This window comes from Schistocerca gregaria, chromosome 5, assembly GCF_023897955.1.
Source record: "Schistocerca gregaria isolate iqSchGreg1 chromosome 5, iqSchGreg1.2, whole genome shotgun sequence".
NCBI lineage: Eukaryota > Metazoa > Arthropoda > Insecta > Orthoptera > Acrididae > Schistocerca > Schistocerca gregaria.
The window spans coordinates 247,764,773-247,786,813 of NC_064924.1; positions in this window are offsets into that span (position 1 = coordinate 247,764,773).

Below are 22,041 nucleotides of genomic sequence, written 5' to 3' on the forward strand. Positions count from 1 at the left end.
GGGAGGACGACAGTTAAAACCCACGTCCGGCTAACCTGGTTTAGGTTTTCCTTGATTTTCCTATATACCTTCAGGCGAACGCCTAGAGGGTTCCTTTGAAAGGGCACGGTCGACTTCCTTCTCCATCCTTCCCTAATCCGAAGGGACCAATGACCTCGCTGTTTTGTCCCCTCCTCTCCAGATCAACCAGCCAACCACTATTTAAAATAAATTAACCATTTATTCACATTAGTAAAGAGTATAAGAAAGTATTGATTAAAAACCATCTTGGTTGCAATTTTAGTTTTTTATTTTTCAGCGACGCGTTTCGCCTTATTTAGGCATCTTAAAGTTATTTTAATTTGGTATTTCTTAAAAGAATCCCTTAGTCAGTGTAGCCAAAGGGCATCGTTGAAAATATCAGGCCAACATTGCTTTCGTTAAACCCAGTTAAATTTTTCTAGACGTACGCAAGTGACACCAAGATCTGCGTAACGTTTTCCCGTTAACAGGAGCGAGTAACATAATAAGATGGGGGCTCAGGTAGTAGTTTTACTGAGTTTAACGAAGGCGATGTTGGCCTGAGATTTTCTACGATGCCCTTTGGCTACACTGACTAAAGGATTCTTTTAAGAAATACCAAAGCAGGATAACTTGAAGATGCTTGAATGAGGCGAAACGCCTCGTTGAAAAATAAAAAACGAAAACTGCAACCAAGACTGTTTTTTAATCAATACTGTTAAGCACTGGTTTGCTGTATGCCACGTATGGATTGGAAGAATTTCGGTAGTATAAGAAAGGGAAACAAAGGTATCAGAATGGTAAAGTGAAGTGCATGAATACAAATGTTGGTCACAAAAGAGTTCTCAGCCCATCAATTGTATTAATATAAACCACAGAAAATACAGTGCTAACAGAATACCTTTCGAAAGAAAGTTAATGTTCTCATAATGTAGTACTAGAAATGGCTTTATTGTGAAAATATCTTGGGTCAATTTGTAGAAACAATGGTATCACAAATAGTGGTGATACTGTAACAAAGCGTCCTGAAGACAGACAACCAGTCTCAGAAGTAAAAGTAAATAATCGAAAATAGGACTCGAAATAATGAATGCGTCAACATGAAAACGGCTTAAAGCAAGCTAACAGTAACAGTTTCATTGAACTGTGAAAGAATCTAATAACCGTTAAAAAGGATAGAAAGGCAGCAATGAACGAAACATTGAGGTAACGCAAGAGCTTAAGATCGGGAAATTATTTTGTTTCTTCGTATTTGTCATCGTGATCCACATGTTCTATTACACGTGCGTCATATAGACCAAAACACCAAATGTTAAACATACAGGTTAAAGTATAAAACACAAGAACATAAAACAAGAAATCATCAACAAAATAAACTCTCAGGCTGTGTGTGCTGCCGTTGAAGAGGAGAGGTAGTGAACTCTAAATCTCAGTCAATCATTACTGTAGCTATCGATGTGTAGTGTGATATGAGAAATACTGCAATAGAACATCGTCAGTCGTTATAAACTATACAAGCATAGAGTAAAATAGTTGATGAAGAAAACTGATATGTTAAAATAAATGAGAGCAGATCCTCAACAAAATATGAGTGTACGAACAAAGGGCCAAAAAACGCTACATAATGTAAAAAATGGCAGGATGTGAAACAATATCTGTCAAATTGTAGCAACGCTGCGCAAATACGAAAGATGAGAGAAGAAGGAGCCTTGTGAAAATATGGGCAAATAGAAACATGAATCATGTGGCAGGGCAGTCAATATCTAATGAAGACAACTCAAACAACAGAAACCAATAAAAAGACTTAATGCAAAAAATCTTCTGTTAGTCTGTCAAAAATCTAAATATTAACGATGAGTATATATAACACACTAGAAAAGAAGATTGAACGCCAAAAGAGGTTATTAAAATATGAAATGAATTAACAGACTAACGACATGAACGCCAAAATAATAAAATGCATTGAGAAGGTAAACAAAGCTGAAGAAATACCTGTCAGACTGCTACGCTCCATAAACACACAAATAAAAGTAAGACATGACGGTAAGAAAGTAACCGTTGCCACTTGGCCATAGTTATCGTCATAACTACCGTGCATTGTGACTGACAGATATTTAAAAATGTCTTGGTTCTCACTTAAGGGCATTAGCTTCACATCAATTGTGCCGGAAATGATACACTCACTAAAAGAAGAAATTTACTGACAACCCACCTGAACGATCTCCGTCACTGTGAAGAGGATTGTGCAGTTGTTTATATTCCTGGTTGTGAATTTGTTGATGCGTTGAATGTTAGCATTTCTGCTATAGTCCCTACGATATCCTACCTTAAACGTACAGAAAACGTAAGAAGCGCCACAAGAACACAGGATGTAAACAGAAAAGTGGAAGAAATTGAAACGAATTTTGCACAAGCAATATCTTCAAAACTTTGTGAAGTGTATAATGTAGATACGATTGCTGCGGAACCTGAAGATAATGATTTGTGAACGAAATGTGATTTGTGGTTTCAAAACCTAAATACTGCTATTTCAACAGCCACTTATACTGAGAAAATATAGTTACTGACACTGATACAAGGTAGCTACTCTAAGCAGCACATGCAAAAATACCTACCAACTTCCTCAAATTATTTGATTCCAAAAGCTCGTAAAATAAGGAATGAGGGAGGTTCCTATTGTGGGCATCACGCTTACAGTTGCTCTGTTATATTACCTAAGTGATGACAAAGATTACAGCAGGCAAAGTCCTAAGCGGGCTGAAGTTATCTTTGTTTGTGAAAATGGTGAATAAATTAAAAAGGTAAAAAGATATATGACAAGATCAATGAGAGAAGCATCCAACCTAATGAAAAAGGAGAAACCGAATTTTAAAACAGGTCTGACGAAATTCTACTCCTTACGACCAAAATGGATAAAATGCCAGCCAGTGAAGGAGTTATGTACATGTATTTACTGCACAATTTTGAAACTTGTTTGTTTCGCTATAAGCAGTGTCACGAGATAGAAGTACGCAGAGATTGAACTGACCCGTTTGCGTATATGTCAAGAGCCGCTAGTTAAACGTTGGTTTCAGAAGTGTGCAATGTCTCCTGGAGCTGAAGCGATGACTGTTGAAGCATTAAATCTTCACGATACTGACAATGACGTAACCTATGCATTGTGCGAGGGAGGAGAGATTGTGGATAAGACAGTAGAGCCAGAGAAGTCTGTTACAGAGGTTAGCCACTAGATAATAAAAGGAATAGCTCACCATTATATTCGGAGGACTCAGTGACAGCCTAAGCAGAAGTAAAATAAGCGACACTTCAGAATACTGACAAATTAGTTCTTCAATTCGACTTTGCTGAGGGCAGGTCTGTTACTTTGAAGAACGAAAGTAACTGTTACCACTAGTACACATCACAGATATCAATATTCATATGTGTTGCTCACTTCCTTGGAACAGCACATTGTTTTGATACAGTGAGTGATGATAGCATTTATGACAGTGCACATGCATCCTATGCTGCCTGCTTGATAATTGATAACATAGCATCTAGAGGCCACGCATTTCCTATAGATGTGCGTGTGACTGATGGTGCAACATCTCATTTTAAAAACCCCTTTCGGCTTTATGTGGTTCGTCTACACTATAGTAGAGGAATTAAGAGAAAAATGGATATTTACAGAAACATGTCACGAAAAAAAGTGCATGTGATGGGGTAGAAGATCTCTGTAAACATCTTGCAAAAAGATTTAATCCCCAGCATGAAGCTGTTGATTCTATAAGATATTTGTACACACCATGTCAACATTAGGAACAAACATGAAACTCTAAATTCTAAATGAAAGTACATGAAGTGAATTCCGTTTGAAAAGGAGGGAAGAGTGGTCAGCTATGAAGCCTGTGGTAGGAATTCAATCAGATCACTACTGGGTTACACCCCAGAGTCGAAAATACATTGCAAGACCAGTTCTCCAGGAAATGCAGCCTGTTGCTGTGTGTGAAATGCAGAGACCATAGTATACATTAGAAGTCTTTGTAGTGAGCCACTTCATTTCTTGTGTGTATGACAGTCAGGGGTGTATGGGACAGATAATAAGTGTCTCTCATGAGCTGCAAGATATAACCGTCTCCTTTGTGATACTTCATGGCCCTGCTGATGCTTTTCAATGGCCGTCATCAAAAGGTCAGTGTGCAGCACCCACTTCCCAAACTGCTGTTATCGGATGATCCTTCTCCATGTGCAAATTTAGTTCAATGAGAAGCAGATGAGACAAACAAATAAACTCTTTTCAGTTGTGCAGTATTCATTCTTACGTTGTAGGCTACTTTAATTCACGGTAAGTTATGAAGAAGTAAAATCATGACAGAAGTCAATAATTTGTGAATGATATGATAAAAAGAAAAATGGGTATAAATATTCCATATATATTTCATTTTTGTTATAAAATGTTTTCGAGGAAAATTATGAATTGTTTTAGCAATCACTTATAACTTTTAAAACAATTATTTTGATTCAGAAATACCAAATTCGCATTACATTTACTTAAAATCAGCGATCAGCTTAAACATTTAAGGGTCGATGATATTTTGACCTTGTCAGTAGAGCTAGGTCTACTTAAATAATTTGTGACATTTTGCACTGACAAGTATTGGCCACTCTGACTATACATTCGATAATCAAAATGACCAACTAACGTAGTACGAAATTTTGAGAACATTTAGGTTGGTAGTTTTGAGGAAAATAATTTCTAAAGAACCAAAAATTTTCAGATTCTTTCGTCTTTATGTACAAGTATTTTGATAGTTTAAGAATTTCATGCATTAATGTCATATCTGACAGTTAGCAGTCCTTCCACTGTATCATGTCCCAGTTAACATCCTGTGACCATTCATACCCTCAAAATATATAATTTTCAAATTCGCAAAAAGTTACAAATTTTCATAATTTAATCTTCGAATAAGCCAGCTCAGAAGTGTGTTTGTATCAGTCATATCTCATAGTATTGGAAACAAAGTATTTATTGAAAATAAATTTAGATCTCTATCGCTTTTGGTTTTTTTATTAAAAATATTCAATTTTACCTGTCGTTTCGAGATTTGCACAAATACTCTCATTTAGGGAGGTCTGTAGCGTTTTAACAAATCGTCAGAAAATCTAAATATTGTGATTTCGGAGAGGTATCATGTAGAACTTCAAGATCTATTTTTTTCATCAAACTTTGAAATATTGATGTGATACATTCACTCTCGAACAGGATGATCTGAGACTCAATCGCCCCAATCTGCTGGTTTTATGTGGAGTTCCGTCTTAATTTCCAAGCCCAGTCCACTGGACTGATGCTCCTATAGTAATCAAGTGTATCCGGCCTCCTATTAGTCAAAATTCACCTTCATTACTGGTTGAAATCTGCTGGGGACGCTGTCAATGACGTGTGTGAATGTCTGTGGAGGACTCGTGGGGACCTAGGCAGGCCACTTCATTTCAGAAATCTTGTTCACTAAAAATTACTGCCTCAATTATACTGCCTTATGACAGCGTGCATTGCCTTGCTGATGTAAGCAGCCATCGTCTCCGAATTTTGCCTCTCTTGCCACATTCCATTAACGCCAAAATCCGTCGCACTGTCCCAACGGATACGCTCTCTCCTTGTCTCACATTGACTTTGTGGTTATTTCATACATATTTAGTTGTCTGTTGGGACTGACAACACTGCGGAAATGCCGCTACGCTCGGTCGTCAAGAGAAGTCCGTCGGCTACTGAATTGTCTATGGTGAGAGGCAATGCCTGAAATTTGGTATTCTCGTTACACCCTTGACAATGTGGATCTCGGAGTATAGAATTCACAAATGGAATGTCCCTTGAATCTAGCTCCAACTACCATTCTGCGTTCAAAATGTGTTAATTCTCGCCGTGCTGCCATAATCACGTCGAAAATTTTTTCACATGTATCACGGCCCGTTCAGTTGGCCGTGCGGTCGACGCACGGCTTTCCGGGCCGGAAGGAGCGCCTGGTCCGCGGCACGAATTCGGCAGGCGGATTTGTGTCGAGGTCCGGTGAACCGGCCATTATGTGAATGGTTTTCAGGCGGTTTTCCATCTGCCTCGGCGAATGCCGGCTGCGTCCCCTTATTTCGCCTCAATTACACTATGTCGGCGATTCCTGCGCAATAAAGTTCTCCACGTACGCGCTCACCACCACCATTACTCTACCACGCAAACATAGGGGTTACCCTTGTCTGGTGTGAGACGTTCCCTGGGAGGTCTACCGGGGGCCGAACCGCACAATAACACTGGGTTCGGTGTGGGGCAGCGGAGGGGAGAAGTGGACTACGCTAGTCGTCGTGGAGTTTTGGACCACTGCGGCTCTGGCGGGAACGGAGCCTCTCCGCGGATTCCAGGTCCTCGGTTAACATACAATACAATACAATCTCCTGAAGGCAAGTGGTTCAAACGGCTCTAAGCACAATGTAACTTAACATCTGCGGTCATCAGTCCCGTAGACATAGAACTAAGTAAAACTAGCTAATCTAAGGACATCACATATATGCATGCCCGAGGCAGGATTCGAACCTGCGACCGTAGCAGTGGCGTGGTTCCAGACTGTAGCGCCTAGAACCGCTTGGTCACCGCGGCCGCCTTAAAATGTAGTCACGCAGCTTTAGTTATACAGCTTGCAGTTCACTTCCCACCATTGTGTCAATGTGACCGTTCCATGTTACGTCCGGGGTAGTTTATACATAAATGCATTTGTACGACCTAAATGCCTCCATTGGTGCCTCGACAACCAGGTAGTGAAAGACAGCTACATTTATCTGTTGTCTCGAGCACACGTACCCCTTCACATTTCTCTTTCCGTTCTACAAACAATCTATCGCTGAAACTCTGTGACAGTTTCTGTGCGCCCCATATCTCTATGCGTCGCGGAGCCTTTCCACAATAAACAAGGGGCTTCGCCTCCGTGGCGGCGCCGCAAAGGCGAGCGGCGGCAGCTTGGTGTGGGTAGCTGCGCTGCTTCGTCTGTGTCAGGTGTGGGGAAACACGTCGCGCAGCGATTTTTATTCCCCGGAAGCCGAGCTCTCCGCGCCGTTCCTCTGCCGTGCGGCCGCCAAAGCCCAAAGCCCGTCCTCCCGCGTAAACCCAGCATCGCTTGGCAAAATAATCGACCCGGCCGATGCCCTAGCGCCAAAGCCGGCGCGTGCCGGTATTTCTCTCTCGCGCTCTCCCTGCATGAAACGGGTCTCTTGCAGAACGGAATCTCGCAAAAGCATGAATGCTTTCCTATACGTTACATCGGTGCAGCAAAGTCGTGGGGGATGAGATGGAGGTGTGGGAGTAGAGGGCAAAAAGAAATTTTCGGACGAGTGAAAAAACTATGGTTTAGTAAAGACTATAAATTATTTTAGTCCTATTACTGTTGTTCTGCTAGTTTTCAATTCGAAGATTGGTTTGATGCAGCTCAGCTCCCAACTCCAATTAACTCTAGCAGTACCAACGCATTTCCCGTAACACGTAATGTCAAGGGGCGAGGTGGGGGTGGGGGGGGGGGGGGGGGGCGAGTCCTTATGCCCACCATCCAAAAACTTTTAAAAAGAAAATTTCTTTAATTGTAGTCAACTTTTATTAACACATCGTTTTTAATAAAGTACTAATGTGTAAGACCTGAAAAATAAAATATCATTTAGCACAATTTTTTACAATGGCAACGCATTTTCCATAATGTGTAACCAGAGGAGAAAGGTATTTTATTATGCCTAACACCATAATAAAAGTTAAAAAATCCAGAGCTCGTTCATTGTTACTTACTTTCACTCGACATACTTTCTATAGATACACAGATGTGTAAGGATGGTTCCGAAATTTAAAATATGAATATGATATTTGTTGCGAATAGTCACATTCACTACAAAGACTTTTATTTTTGGGTTACGTTTTACTGAAAAGTGTAAAGCAATTCCGGAATTTGTAATAAGAAATCATTAAAATCAATAGATATTTCTTAAAAAATTTAATGTATACCTTAAAGTACTCCTATCTTAAATCTTTCTCTTCAATAATGTATTTTTCGAGGTGTACCTTTCTAATTGTTTATCTCACTTTTTGTATTAGATGTAGTTTAACATGCCTACTGAAACATATGACTGTAAAATAAGTAGAATGCCTGGTTAGATGTAAGAGAGGGCCTGATGGCCCTAATCTTGCCAGGTTAAATAAATAAATAAATAAATAAATAAATAAATAAATAAATAAATAAAGTACGCAACTAGATTACAGTATTTTCAAAAGGTAGGCATATAGTACCCCCCCCCCCCCTCGCTCTCTTTTGGCACTACGAAGGTTAACCCTTTAACCCTTTGCAAGCCTCTTCCACAATGCTCAATTACTGCAACTGTTGTGGTTAGCAGGAGAGCCAACACCGTGTTACTAGAGGAGGGCGAAATGCACGCGTTTTAGCTCACGCAGGCTGGCGTGAGGTCTGGAACAGGACAAGGAAATTAGAATTTAGAAAACCGGACGTAGCTGGTGGAATACTTAACTTTAATCCATTAATGATGAACGTCGGTCTAGACGGTACATGATTCACAATATCAATAGTAACGGATAATGGGGCCTTGCTAGGTCATAGCAAATGACGTATCTGAAGGCTATGCTAAGCTATCGTCTCGGCAAATGAGAACGTAAGTAGTCAGTGAACCATCGCTAGCAAAGTCGGCTGTACAACTGGGGTGAGTGCTAGGAAGTCTCTCTAGACTTGCCGTGTGGCGGCGCTCGGTCTGAAATCACTGATAGTGGCGACATGCGGGTCCGACGTATACTAACGGACCGCGGCCGATTTAAAGGCTATCACCTAGCAAGTGTGGTGTGACACCACAGCAAGCTACACCCATTTTAGCCTGCATACTGTAGTGTCAACCTTTGGTTCCCCTTTTACAATTTTCATCCCAACACTTCCTTCTGTTATCTTACTTACCATTCCTTAAAGCCTCGTTATGTGTCATGTCAACCGACGACTGTATGGAGGACGTAGTATTACAATTTTTCCCCATCTCAGGACAGTACATGTTCATTCGTTATTCAATCTACCCAGCTAACTACTAATTTTCTATTTTTTCTGTAGCACCATATTAGAAACGCTTCTATTCTCTTTTTGTCTGAACTGCATGTCGACCGCATTTCACTCCCATAGAAGGTTGTACTAGTAACGAACCTAGTCAATTACACAGTCTTGATAAGCAAAGGCATTAGATTCGATGAGGATAAGGAGCTCCCAGGAGCATAATTAATGAATTAAAATATGTGCCAAGTTCAGAACTTCGGCCGGGGTTTCCTATTACTGTGCAGATGTGTTATCCACTTCACCATCCTGGAACAGCTACTAACCCACCTGCACAGACTAGCCTAGTCGAATGCTGTCTCTGCCGGCCGCGGTGGTCTCGCGGTTCTAGGCGCGCAGTCCGGAACCGTGCGACTGCTACGGTCGCAGGTTCGAATCCTGCCTCGGGCATGGATGTATGTGATGTCCTTAGGTTAGTTAGGTTTAAGTAGTTCTAAGTTATAGGGGACTGATGACCACAGAAGTTGAGTCCCATAGTGCTCACAGCCATTTGAACCATTTAAATGCTGTCTCTACCATAAACTTCAATTCACACACCAGCCGGTTGAGTTAGCCACAATAGCAGGGTGGTGTAGTGAATCACACATAAGCCCAGTAAGCAAGAGCCCAAGGTTCGAGTCTTGATCATGCCACTAAATTTAATTCTTCAGCTTCCATTCTTATCGAAGATAAAGTTCGATCTCAGTATGTCTCCAGGAAAATGCTATCAAACTAAAACAATTACAGCTATTAACAATGAAGTAGTGTCACCTCTAGCCGAAGTTCGACCGTATGTGTTTATGCTACATTGTAGCAACGAATATAACTGCAATATATCTTTGACTTCTTTTGAACTGTTCGACCATTTGAAGTGAGTCCTTTGTACAGTGTGCCGAAAAACAAATTTAGTATTAACAGCAACAAACTAAATTTTGCCTGATTATAACACAGCATGAATGCCGTTGTATGACGTAAAGTAACCTTAGTTGCGAAATGTTTCGCATTACAAAATCTGCGATAGGACCAGGAAAATACTGACAGCCGAAAAACGGACCAACAGGAATGGAGAGCGTTTTGTGGCACTCTGTAAGGCTTTCAACTTAGTAATGAAGTCAACGGCCTTCAAGAGACTACCAACGGAGCAGATGATGTAGACAATTTCAGGTTGGTCATGTCGCCATCTCAAGGAAATCCCATAGAGAGATCCACAACGTAAAAGTGTTATTTGGACTCTGAGCACTTCCTATCCAAAATGAAGCTGTGATTTCTGCCTAGGAACACTAAGAGAACCAAGTCACTCAAGCTTACTTAGACTGATACAGAAAAACTTTCAACTTGCACTTCCTATCCAAAATAAAGCTGTGATTTCTGCCTAGGAACACTAAGAGAACCAAGTCACTCAAGCTTACTAAGTTTGATACAGAAAAACTTTCAACTTGCAACCAATTCACAGAAAAATTAGAATCACAGGAAAGTAGAGATTGGGATGAATTGAGGAAGAGCATAGTGAAACAGAGACTGCACCATTACTGACCAAAAGAAACATACCTGATGGACAACTGCCCCTGAGGAGATAGTGATGCTGAGATAGATGGCCTGCCTGTAGTATAACTCGCAGAACACACAAGAGAACAGCGACAAGTTCATAGCACAACAAAAGTTAACTGCCACAACTATCAGAGAAGTAAAACGGCAGTTCACACAGATAAATTGACACAACTGGATGACGACTTCAAGAAAAACAGCACCAGGAATTTCTACAGAAGTTTTACACGGAACCTAAGCCTCTACAGTCCACCTAGCGTCCACTTCAGAGGACCAGATGGGAACCTAGCATACAACGATACAGACAGTTGCCATCTTCTGGCCATGTACTTTGAGAATCTCCAGAACTGTGAATCACCTGACACATTCTTTGATTACCAGGACAGCACCAAGCGTCCACACTCGTAACCACCGACGAAATAAAAAGTAATACAAATCATCCAGTCCTTGAAAAACAACAAAGCATCAGGATAAGACTCAATAGTGGCCAAACTATGGAAGCAGGTGAGAGACAAGACTGTAAGCAAGTGGACGGAAATCCTAAAAAACGGTTGGGAGACTGAAACATTAGCTTGTGACTGGACCTCTGCCTTGATTCATCCATTACCCAGGAAAGAGGTCTTGACTGACATCAATAACTATCGAGGAATCTCTATAGCACCTGCCACACACAAGATTTGCTCGAAGGTCTTACTAAACATAGCCGAACCTCAACTGGACCTGGGGAATACCAGGCAGGATCTAGAAACGGACATTCTTGTTCTGAACAAACACTGAATCTGAAACCAGTGCTACGGCAAGTAAAAATGACTGGTAACAAGTACGTCGTCATCTTCGTTGACTTCAAGAAGGCGTGAGACTTAGTTGATAGACCTACCCTCATGCAGAAATAGGGATAGATGAGAATACCCACAGCCTTATCCAACAGACTTTAAGCAATCCCAGGTTGCGAGTAAAGTTGAGAGAAACCTCTCAGAAAGTTCTGAAATGAAATCGGGAGTAAGACAGGGATATGGTCTGTACCCTCTCCACTACAACTGTGTCCTGGAAAAGATAGTAAGAGAGTGGCGGAAGAAGTTAGTTCGAGAGGTGATTCCAAATGCTATCTCTCTGGGACATAGGTGCAATGGGCTCAATGTTGATTGCCTGGCATTTACCGATGACCTAGCACTTCTATCAGAGCCAACAGAAACTTCAGTGAAACAACTGAACGCTCTCAAACAGCAAGCGGCAAAGGTTGGGCTTCATGTATCACTTGAAAAAACGCACTACATCACGAACATAGGTGAATCTCCTAGTACACTGCATCTAGACCAGGGAGAGCTCAAGAAAACCAACAAGTTTAAGTACTTGGGAGAATGAATGGAACCTAATCCATCTGAAGGAACACGACTTTCAACTCGAATCAGCAAGCTAGAGCTGACGTACCAACTAACCAAGAACCTTTGTAACAAAAAATGTCTCCCCCGTAACACTAAACTGAAGCTCTACCAGAAAGTCATCCGCCCTGAAGCCTTATATGTTCATAATGTTTAATACTCAATACGAAAGCACTTAAAGCCCGAAATCCAGGAGAGAGAGATAACGAGAAAGGTACTGAGTCCAGTCAAGGAAGGGGACAATTATAAAAGGAGACCCAACAAAGAGCTCTACGAGTACTGTGAAAGAATCACAGATGTAGCTAGGAAAAGATGTCTAAAATTTTATAGACACGTTTACAGGATGCATCGAGAGAGATTGAATAATCAGCTTCTCTGTTACTGTCAAAAGAGGAAGACCAAATCACTGTGGTTGATGGAAGTGGAGAAAGATCTTCACGAACTGGAAATAACACGAGGAAACTGAAGGATCGGACAATACTCTGAAGAAGCTTAGACAAAAGAAGTTTCACGACAGACTACCAGAAAAGAAAACTGGTGCCCTCTGCAGACAGGAGAGGAAGGAACAATACAGCCGGAGGATGCGTAACTACTGGGAAAACGTCAAAGCCCACTCCACACGCATTAGTTGAATGTCGTGGTCCTTATTTGGCGTGCACGAAATAAGAAAAATGAACACAGTGGTAGAAGGTGATGTCGGAGAAGATGACATTGGGTTCCGTAGAAATGTAGAAACATCCCAGGCCAGACCGACGCTATAACTTTTTCGCTACAACTTTTCGTAGGTTGAACAAAGGCAGTCCCTTGCTTCTAAAATGTAATGATTAATGAAAGCTTTTGATCACGTCAGTGTGCTCCCTGCCGCCGTTGGATAAGCAGCTGCAGCAGCAAGCCGTATAACCCTAGCTTCTTATTTGTTACATAGTTTAATTTCTTTGCGTGTTTTTGGGTACTTGCATTGTTTAATTCGTGTATTTCGGGCGTATTATAGTATTTGAGGGTTGTAGCATCGCGCCTTAGTACCTGAATAGTGCAAATTTGCGTAGTCGTCTGTCTTCTGTTTTTGTTGTGAACGGCCAGAGTCGGTTGGCCAGTCAGTGTGCTCCCTGCCGCCGTTGGATAAGCAGCTGCAGCAGCAAGTCGTATAACCCTAGCTTACTTATTTGTTACATAGTTTAATTAATTTCTTTGCGTGTTTTTGGGTACTTGCATTGTTTAATTCGTATATTTCGGGCGTATTATAGTATTTGACAGTTGTAGCATCGCGCTTTAGTACCTGAATAGTGCAAATTCGCGTAGTCGTCTGTCTTCTGTTTTTGTTGTGAACGGCCAGAGTCGGTTGGCCAGTCAGTGTGCTCCCTGCCGCCGTTGGATAAGCAGCTGCAGCAGCAAGTCGTATAACCCTAGCTTCTTATTTGTTACATAGTTTAATTTCTTTGCGTGTTTTTGGGTACTTGCATTGTTTAATTCGTGTATTTCGGGCGTATTATAGTATTTGAGGGTTGTAGCATCGCGCCTTAGTACCTGAATAGTGCAAATTTGCGTAGTCGTCTGTCTTCTGTTTTTGTTGTGAACGGCCAGAGTCGGTTGGCCAGTCAGTGTGCTCCCTGCCGCCGTTGGATAAGCAGCTGCAGCAGCAAGCCGTATAACCCTAGCTTCTTATTTGTTACATAGTTTAATTTCTTTGCGTGTTTTTGGGTACTTGCATTGTTTAATTCGTGTATTTCGGGCGTATTATAGTATTTGAGGGTTGTAGCATCGCGCCTTAGTACCTGAATAGTGCAAATTTGCGTAGTCGTCTGTCTTCTGTTTTTGTTGTGAACGGCCAGAGTCGGTTGGCCAGTCAGTGTGCTCCCTGCCGCCGTTGGATAAGCAGCTGCAGCAGCAAGTCGTATAACCCTAGCTTACTTATTTGTTACATAGTTTAATTAATTTCTTTGCGTGTTTTTGGGTACTTGCATTGTTTAATTCGTATATTTCGGGCGTATTATAGTATTTGACAGTTGTAGCATCGCGCTTTAGTGTTTACTTCGTAGATTCTTATTCAAATTGCGTGTGAGTTTCGTATAGGAGGTGCAATTTCGAGTTTTAGTTACTGTAATCGTAAATTCAGCAGATTGTAGTGCAGTCGTTAGGCATTTGTACAGGTTAGTTGATATATTCTTTGCGTGTTCCGCTTGCGTTATCTAGGCACCGACTCGTGTTTCAGTAACTGTTGTTAAACATCGATTAGAATGGACAGGGACTGCGATTGCTGTGTTCGGATGAGGGCTGACTTGGCATCCCTTCGCTCACAGCTGCAATCGGCGCTGACTTCGGTCGCGCAGCTTGAGGCTGTTGCCAATGGGCACCACTGTGGGGAGCCGGACTCGGGTATCACGGGGATGTCAACCTCATCCCGTCTGTCCCCAGATCGGTCTGCCGCTGTGGTTGCCCCGGTTGCTGCCCGCAGTGGGGCTGAGCCCTCGCCTGTGGTTGATTGGGAGGTCGTTCCAAGGCGTGGCAGGCAGCGAAAGGCGTCCCCGGAAGCTGACCAGAAAGCCTCCCCGGTGCGTCTGACAAACCGGTTTCAGGCACTGTCTCTGGCTGAGCCAGATGCAGCTGCCTGCCCTGTTTCAGAGGATCATTCTCAGCCTTCAAGGTCCGGGCAATCGCAGAGGTTGGGCTTACTGGTAGTTGGGAGCTCCAATGTTAGGCGCGTAATGGGGCCCCTTAGGGATATGGCGGCTAAGGAGGGGAAGAAATCCAGTGTGCACTCCGTGTGCATTCCGGGAGGAGTCATTCCTGATGTGGAAAGGGTCCTTCCGGATGCCATGAAGAGCACAGGGTGCAGCCAGCTGCAGGTGGTGGCACATGTCGGCACTAATGACGTGTGTCGCTTTGGATCTGAGGAAATTCTCTCTGGATTCCAGCGGCTATCTGATTTGGTGAAGGCTGCCGGTCTTGCTTACGAGATGAAGGCAGAGCTCACCATCTGCAGCATCGTTGACAGAACCGACTGCGGACCTTTGGTGCAGAGCCGGGTGGAGGGTCTGAATCAGAGGCTCAGACGGTTTTGCGACCGTATTGGCTGCAGATTCCTTGACTTGCGCCATAGGGTGGTGGGGTTTCGGGTTCCGCTGAATAGGTCAGGAGTTCACTACACTCAGCTGGCGGCTACACGGGTAGCGGAGGCTGTGTGGCGTGGACTGGGCGGTTTTTTAGGTTAGAAGGCCTCGGGAAAGTGCGGGATGGGCTGCAATGTCAAAGGGTGCTTGGCAATTACAGGACGTGCTTGGATCAAGGAACAGTCGGAATTATAGTTGTAAATTGTTGTAGTTGCGCTGGAAAAGTCCCTGAGCTTCAAGCGCTAATAGAAAGCACAGAAGCTGATATCGTTATAGGTACAGAAAGCTGGCTAAAGCCTGAAATAAGTTCTGCAGAAATTTTTACGAAGTCTCAGACGGTGTTCAGGAAAGATAGATTAGGCAGAATTGGTGGTGGAGTGTTGGTGTCTGTCAGTAGTGGTTTATCTTGTAGTGAAGTCGAAGTAGATACTCTGTGCGAATTGGTGTGGGTGGAGGTTATACTTAACAGCCGAATTAAGTTAATAATTGGCTCCTTCTACCGACCCCCAGACTCCGATGATACAGTTGCGGAACAGTTCAGAGAAAGTTTGAGTCTCGTAACAAATAAATACCCCACTCATACGGTTATAGTTGGTGGGGACTTCAACCTACCCTCGGTATGTTGGCAAAAATACTTGTTCAAAACCGGTGGTAGGCACAAAACGTCTTCCGAGATTGTCCTAAATGCATTCTCCGAAAATTATTTAGAGCAGTTAGTCCACGAACCCACGCGAATTGTAAATGGTTGCGAAAACACACTTGACCTCTTGGCCACAAACAATCCAGAGCTGATAGAGAGCATCATGACTGATACAGGGATTAGTGATCACAAGGTCATTGTAGCTAGGCTCAATACCATTTCTTCCAAATCCATCAGAAACAAACGCAAAATAATTTTATTTAAAAAAGCGGATAAAGTACCACTAGAAGCCTTCCTAAAAGACAATTTCCATTCCTTCCGAACTGACTATGCGAATGTAGACGAGATGTGGCTCAAATTCAAAGATATAGTAGCAACAGCAATTGAGATATTCATACCTCATAAATTGGTAAGAGATGGAACGGATCCCCCGTGGTACACAAAAAAGGTCCGAACGCTGTTGCAGAGGCAACGGAAAAAGCATGCGAAGTTCAGAAGAACGCGAAATCCTGAAGATGGGCTAAAATTTACAGACGCGCGAAATTTGGCACGTACTTCGATGCGAGATGCCTTTAATAGGTTCCACAACGAAACATTGTCTCGAAATTTGGTAGAAAATCCGAAGAAATTCTGGTCGTATGTAAAGTACACAAGCGGCAAGACGCAGTCAATACCTTCGCTGCGCAGTGCCGATGGTACTGTTATCGACGACTGCGCCGCTAAAGCGGAGTTATTGAACGCAGTTTTCCGAAATTCCTTCACCAGGGAAGACGAATGGAATATTCCAGAATTTGAAACACGAACATCTGCTAGCATGAGTTTCTTAGAAGTAGATACCTTAGGGGTTGCGAAGCAACTCAAATCGCTTGATACGGGCAAGTCTTCAGGTCCAGATTGTATACCGATTAGGTTCCTTTCAGATTACGCTGATACTATAGCTCCCTACTTAGCACTCATATACAACCGCTCGCTCACCGATAGATCTGTACCTACAGATTGGAAAATTGCGCAGGTCGCACCAGTGTTCAAGAAGGGTAGTAGGAGTAATCCATTTAACTACAGACCTATATCATTGACGTCGGTTTGCAGTAGGGTTTTGGAGCATATACTGTATTCAAACATTATGAATCACCTCGAAGGGAACGATCTATTGACACGTAATCAGCATGGCTTCAGAAAACATCGCTCTTGTGCAACGCAGCTAGCTCTTTATTCGCACGAAGTAATGGCCGCTATCGACAGGGGATCTCAAGTTGATTCCGTATTTCTAGATTTCCGGAAAGCTTTTGACACCGTTCCTCACAAGCGACTTCTAATCAAGCTGCGGAGCTATGGGGTATCGTCTCAGTTGTGCGACTGGATTCGTGATTTCCTGTCAGGAAGGTCGCAGTTCGTAGTAATAGACGGCAAATCATCGAGTAAAACTGAAGTGATATCAGGTGTTCCCCAGGGAAGCGTCCTGGGACCTCTACTGTTCCTGATCTATATAAATGACCTGGGTGACAATCTGAGCAGTTCTCTTAGACTGTTCGCAGATGATGCTGTAATTTACCGTCTAGTAAGGTCATCCGAAGACCAGTATCAGCTGCAAAGCGATTTAGAAAAGATTGCTGTATGGTGTGTCAGGTGGCAGTTGACGCTAAATAACGAAAAGTGTGAGATGATCCACATGAGTTCCAAAAGAAATCCGTTGGAATTCGATTACTCGATAAATAGTACAATTCTCAAGGCTGTCAATTCAACTAAGTACTTGGGTGTTAAAATTACAAACAACTTCAGTTGGAAGGACCACATAGATAATATTGTCGGGAAGGCGAGCCAAAGGTTGCGTTTCATTGGCAGGACACTTAGAAGATGCAACAAGTCCACTAAAGAGACAGCTTACACTACACTCGTTCGTCCTCTGTTAGAATATTGCTGCGCGGTGTGGGATCCTTACCAGGTGGGATTGACGGAGGACATCGAGAGGGTGCAAAGAAGGGCAGCTCGTTTTGTATTATCGCGTTATAGGGGAGAGAGTGTGGCAGATATGATACACGAGTTGGGATGGAAGTCATTACAGCATAGACGTTTTTCGTCGCGGCGAGAGCTTTTTACGAAATTTCAGTCACCAACTTTCTCTTCCGAATGCGAAAATATTTTGTTGAGCCCAACCTACATAGGTAGGAATGATCATCAAAATAAAATAAGAGAAATCAGAGCTCTAACAGAAAGGTTTAGGTGTTCGTTTTTCCCGCTCGCTGTTCGGGAGTGGAATAGTAGAGAGATAGTATGATTGTGGTTCGATGAACCCTCTGCCAAGCACTTAAATGTGAATTGCAGAGTAGTCATGTAGATGTAGATGTAGACGTAGAATGAAACATACTCTTTGCAGTCCTGAAGGTTGCATGGATAATGAACAGTGAAAGATTGTTTATAACTTCTACAGATACCAGACTGGAGTTATAAGAGCAGAAGGAATCAAAGAGAAGCGATGTTATTCAAGTCATACACTGAGCATGCAGTAAATGAATTCAAAGAGGAGTTTGGTAAGAGAAAAAAAGTTTTTAAAGAGTTGTAAGAACTTCGTAATTTGTCGATGACATAGTTTCGTGAATATTATATGTAACATGAATATCAAGAAAAGTAAAACAAAGGTTATGGAAAGCACGCATTAAGTCAACACTGAAGGACGTCGGTTAGGAAATGTGGTGCTAAAATTAGGCGAGTAGACTGTCCATGGTCTAAGTAAGAAGGTACTGGTTTTAAGTGTTCGTTTAGTTTCCCGTCGTTTCTTGTCCGGCCTATGACAAACTCAGAATTTACCACTAATCTTGTATAACTATCTTGTTCTTTCACTTATTTATCAGCTTTTGAAAGGGCTATCACTCATTACAGCAAATGAAAATACTGCGCAAACCTTCTGCCTTTCTCAAAATCGTCCCCGAAACTTCGTGTAAGTAGCAGTATCATCATCAAACATTTTTATATTACTGCTGATCATGTCTGATAATATTTGAAGTACTGTCACGAATTCCTTTGGGGACACGTGCTGTTACTTTCGTTTCTGTAGAGCGTTCTTTATAATACGTCGCACTGGCTTCTTTTAGTCACATATTCGTGGAGAAAACCACATATTTGTTACGTTACCAAGGGGAGGTAGTGTTTTACAGAACAGTCGTTCATCCTATCATTGAGGATTGTTCATTAGTCTGAATTCTTAACAGATTTTGGTTAACCGAAGACGTAGACAAGATACAACGAACAACGGCGGGCTTTTCCACGAGATCGTTTCTTCGACGCAGGCGTAAGCACCTTGCAAGTTTAGCCGGCCGCCGTGGTCTCGCGACTGCTACGGTCGCAGGTTCGAATCCTGCCTCGGGCATGGATGTGTGTGATGTTCTTAGGTTAGTTAGGTTTAAGTAGTTCTAAGTTCGAGGGGACTGATGACCACAGCAGTTGAGTCCCATAGTGCTCAGAGCCATTTGAACCATTTTGAACCTTGCAAGTTTAAGTATTTAGAAATATAAGTTGTTTCACTGTTTGTATATGTTGTGTTAGGTGATGCGGTCAACCATAACTCTATCTGTGCGCTCATCGTAAATAAAGTAATACACCGTTCCTGATGTATAAATCAGAATAAACAATGTTAGGTTGAAGTATTTGTATTAATATAATTAACGGTCCCAAATAACATGTTCCAAAATTTCAGTGACAATAATTTATTCTGTTTTGTTACTCACTGAATGCAAGTTGGTGATTAATGTTGTTGTGTCACCGCCAGACACCACACTGCTAGGTGGTAGCCTTTAAATCGGTCGCGGTCCGGTAGTATACGTCGGACCGGCGTGTCGCCACTATCAGTGATTGAAGACCCAGCGCCGCCACACGGCAGGTCTAGAGAGACTTCCTAGCACTCGCCCCAGTTGTACAGCCCTTTGCTAGCGATGGTTCACTGACTTCTACGCTCTCATTTGCCGAGACTATAGTTGGCATAGCCTTCAGCTACGTTATTTGCTACGACTTAGCAAGGCGCCAGTATCCGTACTAGTGATATTGTGAATCGTGTACAATAAAGAGCGACGTTCGTCATTAATGGATTAAAGTTAAGTATTCCACCAGCTACGTCCGTTTTCCTCACTTCTAATTCCCTTGTCATGTTCCAGACCTCACGCCAGCCTGCCTGAGCTAAAACGCGTGCATATCGGCCTTCTTTAGAAAAACACGGTTTGCTCTCCTGCCAACCACAACAAATGTCATCAGCGTAGCTAAGCTGATCTAAATATTCGAGTCCCCAATATAGCGCATAGCAAATGACTACTCAATTAAAATAACCGCTATAACAGCATGTGTTCCCATTTCGGAATTGTTACAAGTTTGGATCGACACAAAATACAGAGAACACAAGTCCAGTAATCACTCGATGGAATGATCGTAAGTGTCGATCAGCTCCTACATCGAATGAGTTCGACTCAGTACTTCCGAACTTGTTTACAACGTTAAAATGCAAGTTCCGCTGAACTGATGGCAGAATAAACCATATTTCTAATTAATGCGGATTTTTCTGAGTCTCCACTCAGCTACCGTGGGGAATACACTCACGAAAAAAGAATCACAACACCAAGAACGGGTCGTGCACCGTAATTGAAAGTTGCTAGGCGTGTTTCTACATCTGAAAGATAACGTCTCTTAAAATTTCGCGCCAGCCCTTGCAGCACCACTATGAGGATGCAGACGATGTTTGCTTTAAATACACGCTATAACGGACATGAGCGTCAGCTACCTTTGGGACTGGACGCGGTGCGTTGATGTTAGTCAAGAATGCCATTGAGGTGGGAATGACGCCATTACCGACACGAGGTCGTGTAAGAGGGCTACAAGAAGCTGGATGTAATTTCTGCGATATTTCTGAAAGACCTGATAGCAATGTAGGCGCTGTACATGATTTCTGGCAGCGGTGGTCACGAGAATATGCGGTGGCAAGAAGACGGGGATCAGGATGACCTCGTGACACTATTGAGAGGGAAGACCATGTGGCTCTGGAACATCGTACTGCAACTGCAGCAGCAGCCTGAGCAGCAGGGGGCACCACAGTGAGCCAGCTAACTGTCAAAAAGCGGTTACTTCAAGGACACCACCGGGCCCGACTCCCTGAAATATGCATTTCACTGATCCCAAACCATGGCCATTTGCGTCTTCAGTGGTGTAAAGCGAAAGCTCGTTGGAGAGCAGCGTGGAGGTCTATTGTGTCTTCCGCTGAACACTTACTGTGCTGGGTGCCAGTGACGGTGCGTGTTGGTTGGATGATGGCCTGCAAGCAACTTGTCCGTTGGCTGGACACAGTGATCCCACACGTGGAGTTATTCTCTGGGGAGAACTCTCGTGGTTATCCCAGCCCTCTTACTGCAAACTTGTATGTCTGACAGTGATTCGACTGGTTGTGCTGTCATTCATGAATAACAGGAGAACAATCGCCCATATGTTGCCATTGCACGCCAGTATGTTCTACAGTTTCAATATGTCCATTGGCCTGGTCCATGAGCAGATCTGTCTCCAGTCATGCACATATGGGACATCATCAAAAGACAAATCCGTCGTCATCCACAACTAGCACTAACCTGAATTGACTGACCATGTGTTATAGGTATGGAACTCCATCGCACCGACATTCGACACCTGTACAAAAGAATGCATGCACGTTTGCATGCTTGCACTCATCATTCTGTTGGTTACATTGGTTGTTAATGTACCAGCATTTCACATTTGCAGTGGCTTACTTCGCACTTACATTAACTTTGATGTTGCAATGTTAATCACTTAAATATGTTATCTGGACAAATGTATTTCCGAAATTTCACCACTCTAAAAGAATTATTTTTGGTCTACCGATGATTTTCCCATCAGTATATTTTTAGGTGTCCCAATCGTCATCATCGAGAACTTGTATCTATGATAATTCAGTCCTGAAAACAGGAGCGTGCATAAAACGCGAATAAAACGACCTACTGCATTTGATTCTATGTCAAGTAACTTGCCCAGATATCAAAGTTGAATAAATACACATTTTAATTGGGGTGATAAATTTCCGTCTTTGCTCTCTATGCCTTGAATAACTATTGTACACGCATGGATTGTGACTTTTTCTTATAGAAAATGATCCGTTCTATTCAGTGCTGCAGTTGAATTCATGTATCTCTAACTTATTTTACATGTATACTAAACTACGCGATATTATTAATAACTAATTAAACTTTACAGTGGAGCTTAATACTCTTACAATCTAAAAGTTGTAGGTGGGAACTTGCACTTTC